Consider the following 9,638-nt stretch of genomic DNA (forward strand, 5'->3'; position numbering starts at 1 on the left):
AAATCTGAACTTTTTCAGATCTTTGATATTCCATACGGTTTTGCTATAGCTGGCCCACAAGGTTTGCTCAAATGCTGTGGGCAGGGTTTATATTACAAAGAAATCCATATCACCTGAACGCTTTGTGCTATTGCAACCACATGCAGTGGACATGAGTAGATATGATATTAAGATTAAATATTAACCACTTATGCATCTGGCACATTTTGCATAAAATGCCTGACGATTGCATACCCAAAGTAATTTGCTATTTATTCTTGAACCACTTATAGCACATGCATGAGTCTGGTCATTTTTGAAAGGAAACATTCTGACCCTCCACAACAAGAAGAATCACTCTGAGTGATAATGTAATAGAGTTACAGAGGTTTGAACACACTGAAATAAAAGTTTTGTTTACTCACGTCTTTGTTTACTTGCAAACAGATGCCTGCAAAAGAGTTCCAGCTGAACGCTTGGGGCTATAAAACATAACGGTTCCATAGCCTGAAGTCTTATCTAGTACAGGTCCAAAATTGATAACAATCCGACGGAGAATTTGTGTTTTACAGATGTTTTTGTAATGCTTGTATCAGTAATAATTCGCAAAATGGCAGACCGCAACAATTCCTTTGGACGGGCGAGTGAAAAATCCTCCAACAAACGACTTGTCCATCTTCTTCTGTCCCCTTACTGTAGGAATCTGCCCTTGTGTAATATATCATTAGCTCCAGAATTTCGTAGTGCGCACGTGTACGTGACGGCCCGGGTGGGGGCCCCCGAACTTTAACAGGTTAAAGATTAAAGATTAAACTGGAAGTCTTTATTAATTGCACACATTGCAACGTAGTCATGCAGCGACACACACATGCATTTTTGGGGGGGGGGGCGATTACATTTTTCATCTGCGCTTGACCCATCCCATCGTCCTTCCTCCCAAGGGCAGCCGGGAGAAGACATGGGTTGTTGTAACGCTTCCTCCGGTCCTGCGGGACCAGACGGCAACCCTTCTCCCAGTTCGGCTGATCCAGGTTTCGGACCTTCTCAACTCCCCTTTAATACACCACTTCACACTTCAACATTGCCAACCGGTGGGCTGATCCAGATGTGGAAGATCAGCTCACTCACCTGTATGGCTTTGTCAGTATTCCAATGTACATGCAGATTGGTGAAAATATGTAGGAGGAGTAGCATTTTAAGTTTTTTAAGTTTTTTACAGGAGAATTACGTTATTGAGGGCGGTGAATTTGGCTTGAGCCAAGGAATTCAACGGGACCTCGTTTTTCAAAAACGGATGAAGTTGTGCACAGGGCATAATATTAATGAATCACTACTTGGACAGGATGAGATTTGAACTCTGGACCTACTGTTTTGGAGCATGACGTGCTGCCAACTGAGCTAAATATCGTCTGCTGAATTCAGTCGACCCCGTGGCATCTCAGCCTTCACACAGTTGCTTCCTCTTGGTTGAGTGAGAGGAATTCCAATTTAAATTGGAATAGGGCGAAAAGTATACATAGCATGGCTTAACTATTTGCAGCTTCAGAATCCAGACAATCACTTGAACATTTTGAAGTTTAATATGCCTTCCTCTCTTCAAAAGTCTAGGAGAGGTGACGGTGCGGCTGGGTAGCACAGTGGAGAATGCACTCGCCTACCACCGCAGAGACTCTGGGATAAAATCCAGCTGTCAGTGGTACCTCTGGCTTGGTCAGTCGTCCCTACTAACACAATTGGCAGTGTTAGCGGGTGGGAAGCCGGCGGGGTATGTGTCCTGGTCGTCGTTGTAAACTGCGGTTCCTACTGGTTGGTCGGGGCGCCTGTTCAGCAGGGAGGGGATCGGGGGGAAATAGCGTGAACCTCTGCACATGTTACATTCCCCCAGTGAGAGTCCTCGCTGTCAGGTGAAAAGAAGCGGCTGGCTGTCTCCACATGTATCGGAGGAGGCGTGTGGTAGTTCTACACCCTCCCTAGGCAGACAGTGGGACAATGCGCGCAATGACCAGGAAGGGAATTGGCATAACGACTAAATTGGGATGGGAGCAAAATACAGCAAAAGTGAGAACAAAAAGATAAAAAAATAAATAAAAAAATTTAAATTAAAAAGTGTAGGATAGGTGACGAATTACAAACACAACATTGATTCGGTCATTTTCTGCTTCAAGTTAGAGCGTGGCTCCATTGGTCTCAATGGAGGGGGGGAGTCGTCGTTCAACCTGTCACAGGGTGAAAAATATACATCAGAGCCTTGTTTTAATTTTTTTTACGAATCCCAAGAGTTATGTGAAAGTTTTTCTATATAATATGTATATGAATGGTGAAAATTGGAAGAGGGATGGCAGTTTATAAAATGTGTGAAATTTTTCCAAAATGCAGCTCTCCCCACTCTAAAATCTGTGAAATTGTGACCAAAAGACCAAAAGTGTACCCTGCATGCTGCAATCAAAAAATAAGAATAATAATTAAACCACGGGGTGTTTTGAACTCTGCATGAGCCAGGGAATCCATTGCTACAATAATATTTAAAATCGGACATACAGTTACAAAGTGACAGGCATAAACGTGACTCCAACTTTGACACATTGGTGGCGCTAGAGTGCACAAGTTGTCAACATGCCACTTGGTGAAAGAGATCATGTGAGGGTCCCTAAACAGTCTGCCAAATGTGGTTGACACACAGCCTTGTAGGCGCACATACTGTGGTCTGGCCGTCAGATAGTCAACAACGCAACAGTCAACAACACCAGGGGGTTTTCTGGAGGGGAAACCATTGCGAACGCATGCAAACTCTACACAGAAAGACCCAGGAGATATCCCACATGGGTACCTGGCAACCCAGCAACCTGGTCCCCAAGCAAGAATTGAAATTTGATGCAATTTTAAATATTTGATGCATAATTAAATATCCATAAGGCTACTGACTTTTGCATATCTCGAGAACCGTTCATCCAAACGCTTTCACACTTGGTGGTTGTATTGCTGAGGGTCTAAGTAAGTGCAGTATCAAATGTGAAGTTGAACGTGGTGGAATGTGGCTCTCGAGAATGCTGCAAGCAGCAATACCGCGGTTCTCGACAACACCACAAGCAGCACTTTTAGAGACCAATAAATAGGCCCATTCCTAATGGGCATGCACTGGCACGTGCTCCAGACGGGCATGCTTTGAATGCAATGTTGCAAGCAGCACTTCCCTGGGGCCAGGCAATCACCCAATTCCTAACGGCAACATTTTGCCTGCACTGTACTAGTTCAATATAAAGTTACACCTTTTGAACACAAGAGTGCAATACTACACAGGTTCGCTGCTATGAGCCTCTATTAATTGATTGATTGATATTTCTATCACGCTTCCTATGCTTCCTAACATCCTTCCTATGTTTCCTAACACGTTTCCTATGCTTCCTATTACTGCCCGGCGTTAGCGTGCCATTGCTAATGCTAATAGGGAGGTGTAGTCTGACGTCACTGGTTGTTCCACCCATATAGGGATTTATCATTGGGAAAATGGATTATCGGCTATTGTAACAATTCTGCCGCATGGACATTGAAAAGCTTTAAATTCTTGCACAAAATGAGTTCCCTTCTATCACTAACATTATTGTTTAAACATTTTTGGTTGAAATAAAATTTCGCAATTTTTTTATGATTAATTGTGAATATTTTCATGTTGAGTATAGATTGTGGATGAATAATCACAGAAAGGTACACCATGCCAATGTTAATGCTTTATTTGTTTTAAACAAGGCGATTTAGAAATGGGCAATGGGGAAATACATTGCGTTGGACAGAGGGTGGAACACGAAAAACGGCAATGACGTAACCACTACACCTCCCTATACCTATAAGGAGAGCAGTCAGTGTTTTTGTGTGTTTCTCTGTTAGGCCTTTCACACCGGCCGGGCTCCGTGCTGGAGCCGGTCACACCGGGATTAATTGGTTCAGAATGTGGAAAATTGGTGCTCAGCTAGAACCGTTTTTTTTTTGTTTTTTCCTCGCAAACCGTGACATCATCAGTGGGCGTGTCATATTCTAGGCTGTGAAGACAAGCGTAAACGGGGGAAAGTAGAGAGTCGGCATTGCACTCAATCGATCCATTCAACAGGAAGCGATTTGCGACTGATCTCAAAACGAGATTAGATTCAAATGTATTGTTATGATACAGCACAAGTACAATACACCATCCAACCAGAGTGGATAAAGAAATGCTCCAGAAATGAATATGCGTAGGGAAAGGCTTAGCGAGTCAGTGCGCGAGCGCACACACAAAAGCATACACGCACACACACGCACTTTATACGCTTGAAATTAATCGTTCCAGCAAAGTAGGCTTCTATTATTTAAATTACTTGTTTTAATGGGTATCGTAGTAGTAAGTCCTACTGTAAAACATGACATTTTAGCATGACATCTGATTTATTAATGCCAATACTGGACGACAAGCGCAATTGGCTCTTGACAATTGTAAATTATGGATTAGTCGGTCACAGTTAATGTTGGACTGTTAGCTCAACTGATTAGTGCTGCTGCCTGTGGATCCAATGGTCCCTGGTCCAAATCTCTTGGTGGGGGCTGTACATTGGAGGTGGGGGGGGGGGTTGGGTAGGGGGGGGGCACTGTACACTGTACATTGGAATACTGACAAAGCCATACTTGGTCATTTACTGTACAACTGGGTTAGGACATTTGTAGGGGCCAGTTTCGAATTGCAGTCTCCCGTAGGTGTTCTTTGAGAGTGTTTTTGAAAGTGGGTAGTGATTCACATTCCTTTACAGCTTTGGGTAGAGCGTTCCACATTGATGTGGCATAATTGCGAAACGTGTTTAGTCCCTTGTTTGAGCCGAATCTGGGTTTAACATGATTTGTGGAGCTCCCTCTGGTGTTGTGATCGTGGTATTCACTGACCTTTGGGAAGTATTTTGACATGTACATGGGTACCTTGGTCGCGTAGTGTATCTTGTAGACCAGGCCTGTCTGTTGATTGTTTCTGAATTGAGGAGATATCAGGCTGATGAGGTCGAAACTCTTTCACTCCAGTGTTCATCTCTCAAAAGGTATTGTTTTGAGGGATTTACCTGCATTCGAGGTTGTAATGTCCTGCCTCTATGATCCATGGTAGCTACTAGTAAGCTAGCAAACTCTCCGTTGTGTGGACTGGGGGAGTGACAACACACCAGGACCCTGCTTGCTTGCAGCGCTAGAAAAACGCGCCCTGATTACATCATATTACATCATATTTGAACACACTGATAGGCGAAATGTATTTGCTTGATCTATTTAATTGGCTGCGATGATACAGTGACGCGCACAGTGTGCGCGCTACATCTATGCGCCCAGCTTTAGAGGTACTCTCTATAACATATCAGACAGTGACGTCATGTGAATCACAAAACAATGATTTATATTTGATATATTAACGTTATTGTGCATTTGAAACACAAACATACTTAAAATGAGTAAATATTATTCATTTTAACCTTTTATCTGCCAGGGATTATTCTGATCTTAATCCCCTCTCTGCCACCACTGTAAGTCTATGGAGATGTTCCCCTTCTTTGCAGGGCTATAACTTTTTAAATTGTATTGCTAAATTGACATTATTACTATAGTCTAAAGTATAAATATGTTTTTATCGTTTTCTGCAGCATTCTGCAGAACGTGAGTTATAGCCATAAATACATATATTAGATCATCAAATGTAGTTTGATACCGATTGACGTCAGATAAAAAATTTCAATTGTACAAGGTCCTAAACGTCATGCCTCATCATCTGCTGGTGACCGGGGGGGGGGGGGGTTATAAGTCCGTGGCCGACGTTAAATCATTTATGTAGTATGGGCGATATATAGATCAGAGCAGTTTATATGGATAATAATAATCAAACACGCTGAAACTCACCGCAGCTTCCTCGTAGCGTTGGGCGATGCTACTGGAGCAAAAAGATCGTTATTATGGGATGTCGATCTTGTTGGTCCAGTTCCAGGTTGTATAATACTATATACGTCCAAATAACGTTGTTTATTGAGTTAGGGCAACCGATCGATTATGCAGTGTGTCGAGATGGAGCCCCGGGAGCGATAGCGAGTGGCCGGACGAAATATGGGTGAGCACCACTTCTGGCCGCTCACTTCGGGTTTTGGCGATTCGCCGATCGGCCATCAGATGGCGGTCTTGAACCGTTGGAGAGTTGAGAGGAGATCTGCAGCACCCGTCAAGTCTCCGTGGGTGAAATATGATTGCCATGACAGATTTTTGAAATATTGATCTCAAAGACGCTGTACGACGTCATTGGCAGATTACGCATGGCAAGGAATGACGTCTTAACACGTCATTGGCGATTAAAGGGTTAAACATGTTTATTTTATTTTTAGGGGTCTAAAATTTAAATGAAAATAAAACATGTTCTTCTTCTCCTGCTCTCTTTACCAGGGGGGGGCGGCGCCCCAGCGCCCCCTATAGGTGGGCCGCCACTGATCTGATGTCATGCTAATATGTCATGTTCTACAGTAGGACTTACTACTATGATACCCATTAAAACAAGTAATTTAAATAATAGAAGCGTATACTTTGCTGGAACGATTCATTTCAAACGTATACAGTGCGTGTGTGTGCGCTCGAGCACTGAGGCTCGCTAAGCCTTTCTCCACGCATTATGTTTACCTCCGCCCTGCTGGTGTGAAAGCGCGTGCCGCCTGGTGGAGATTTGCACTCTGCGGGGCGCACCTTTCTAGTTGCTGTATATACTTGTGCTACCACACCTAAAGTCAGGCAGAGAGAAGGCCACATAATACATACAGAAGGGAGCAGGAATTTACTCCCACAGGGACCCTAACCGTTGCACCCAACCCTTGATTGCGGGATGACTGGGCCCAGGTACAGTGTGTTGTAAGAAAGCCTGGGTGCTTTTGCTGCGATGTGAGAGGCCCCCCTGGTGCTCCTCTCTTTCTGTCATCCCAAACTCATTCCATGCCCCCACTGCCATCCCACTCAGGGCACAGCGGGCCAACATCAAAGCACTCGCTCAAGAAGACCCCTGGGGGGATCCGTGCCAGGAAAGCCATGGGAGAAAACGGCAGAAGTGGGAAATAATGTAACCACTACTGTGGTACATCTAATTGTGTTTCTTTGTTCAATGTGTTTTTATTTTGCTTGGCTCAATTCAATGCGAACCAAAGCAGCCCACTTAGTTATTAAGAATGATGTGAAATATTTATACAACCATTTATTTCAATTCATCAGAATTATATTCAAAACTACCATCATATTTTTCTAGTGCATAGTATTACAAAACTCTGTGTTTTTGTGTGTATGTGCATGAGACTTGATTCATTTGTAGACTACATTTTTTATTTTCCTTATCAGTAACCAGGTATTCTTCTCAGCAGCCGTAGAGTCGGTTGATCCTCAGAATGTCAATGTCGGACAGATCCTGTCTCTGTCCAATCTGCACATTGGGGTCAGGAATGGGGGTGATGCTGTCCTGTCCGTGCTTGATGGAGAAGGCTGTTCTGCCATAGTGCATGATGGAGGAGTAGTCATAGGGGGTGTCCAGGTTATTGGTGTACTGCCTGTGGAAGTTGTAGGCCATTCTAGGTTCAATGTTGCTCCAGTTGATTCGGACATACTGGTCACGATCGGATCTGGTCTGCTCGTGCTGGAAGCCCAGAGCATGGTTGATCTCGTGCTGGATGATACCATGGTAGAGACAGCCCCCTTTGTTGAGAGAGAGCACCTGTCTGCCTCCCGTCCTGCCCAGAGAGGAGAAGCATCCATCTCTGTTCTCAATGCTGATGTAGTCATTCTGGTCATGACGGGGCACAAAGCGGATGCAGGTGTTGTCATGGAAGGTCTTCATGCATGGTGGATCTTCATCTTGTGCCAGTAAGAGAAGTCACTGCTCATTGTGTATGGAATCATCACAGAGCCGTTGGAGGCCTTCCTCCACAGGCAATTGTTGTACCAACAGTACATGGCGTTTCTGGTTCTGGGTGCCACCAGGTCTCCCTCCACCAGTATCTCCCCGGAGCCATTGTTGGAGGACAGAATCCTGGTGCTGAGGTCGAGGTCTGCAGCCTCATGGTCATACACCTGGAACTCTGCTCCACTTCCTTCCACCATGAGAGGGTAGGCCCGGGAGAGACACACCAGCAGGAGCAGGAGGAGGCTTAGAGGAATCATCTTCAGGCTCTCTGGTGACCCCTTGGGTTCTGGTAGCGGCGGTTCTCTGGATGTCTGCTTGGTCCTGGAGATGATTTTGAGAGACTCCTTGAAGCTTGATGTCTGACTGTTCAGTCCAGAGCCTTTATACTCTCCTCTACAGGTGTGTCTGTTGGTGATTAAGGGCTTGGGTCCAGACTGCTAGGCCTAAGTAAACTTCTGAAGGGGGGGACTCCATGGACAAACCTACTGTTTCAACACAGGTCTAATCCATGCTAGTCTCCACGCCCACTATGGAGAAGTGTTTCTCCATTATGTTTTGTCTGGGTGTGACGCACACAATTATATTTACACCTTTATGTATACAGTATTAAATTACACTGACAAAACTGAAAACTCACAAGTGACACTAATAAAGCTCAGCTTTGTTCACCTTCATTCTGATTGTATTTCATTCATTTACCCTTTCCACTCTCTTAGTCCACATACATATGTTAAAGATTACATTTACACAACCTCAGTACTGTTGTTATTCACCATCAGCTGCATGAATGAAATCCCAAGCATGTATTTTATGACGAAATATAAAAAATGTGGGCAGCAGCCATATGCCTCAGTATGTCCCTCAGTGAGTATGATGATGTACGACCTTTTGGAGCTCTTGCATATGTAGAGGATGGTAATAGGATCCTATGGGACACGTTGCTGTGGTTGTGACCAGGGTGGCTCTCCAGTCAAAAATGAAGTCTAAATTGTACAGAACAGCCCATGCCGTTGTACATAAACTCATCAACATCCCAGGATTCCCTAGAGAGCATGACAACTTTAGAGAGCGCTTCAGGAGCATTCATTTGCTGATGCATACTAGCTAATGCTATGTTATAATTTGGTAGAGTATTTTATTATGAAAGGAAAATCCCAGGTTGAATGGGATTAAATAAAACAAATATGTTGCAAGATGATATTAGGCCTTACAGGCAGTTCTGTACTTTTCACATTTTTAAGTACAGTGAATAGTAGTCGCCCACGTTGGTACCTTCGTTGAAGTCTGCGTTCATATGAATGCTACTTCAGTGAATTTGTTAATTATCACATAGACATATATTACTGTTCCTTCACCCCCCCCCCCCCCAATCCTCATAAAGTGTAAAGATGAATTGTGAAAGAATGTGTGCTTTCTCTCTCTCTCTGTCTCTCCCCCCCCACTTTTTTCTCTCTCTCTCTCTCTCTTCCTCTCTCTCTCTCTCTCTCCTCTCTCTCTCTCTCTCTCTCTCTCTCTCTCTCTCCTCTCTCTCTCTCCTCTCTCTCTCTCTCTCCTCTCTCTCTCTCTCTCCTCTCTCTCAAACAGCACCCCCCCGCACACACACACACACACACCCCAATCTCATCAACCACCGTGATTAAGGTTTGGCATCGGGGATTGTGCTGTCTTCTTCAGGAGATATTTCAGCTGCATTTCTGACACTCTGAAAGGAGGGTAAGATAAAGGAGGCGTCGGGGGGAAA

The 9,638-nt window shown here is 44.3% G+C and overlaps 1 pseudogene across 1 annotated transcript; it reads right to left on the reverse strand.

Annotated features, from left to right (window-relative positions):
- Positions 1 to 7,354: 7,354 nt before the first annotated feature.
- On the reverse strand, positions 7,355 to 8,154 carry LOC311247406 (hatching enzyme 1.2-like; annotated as a pseudogene). The gene has a single exon. The product of its transcript is annotated as a hatching enzyme 1.2-like (transcript).
- Positions 8,155 to 9,638: the final 1,484 nt, after the last annotated feature.

Source organism: Notolepis coatsorum, assembly GCF_963971535.1.
Source record: "Notolepis coatsorum genome assembly, chromosome: 20".
Taxonomy (NCBI): Eukaryota; Metazoa; Chordata; class Actinopteri; order Aulopiformes; family Paralepididae; genus Notolepis; species Notolepis coatsorum.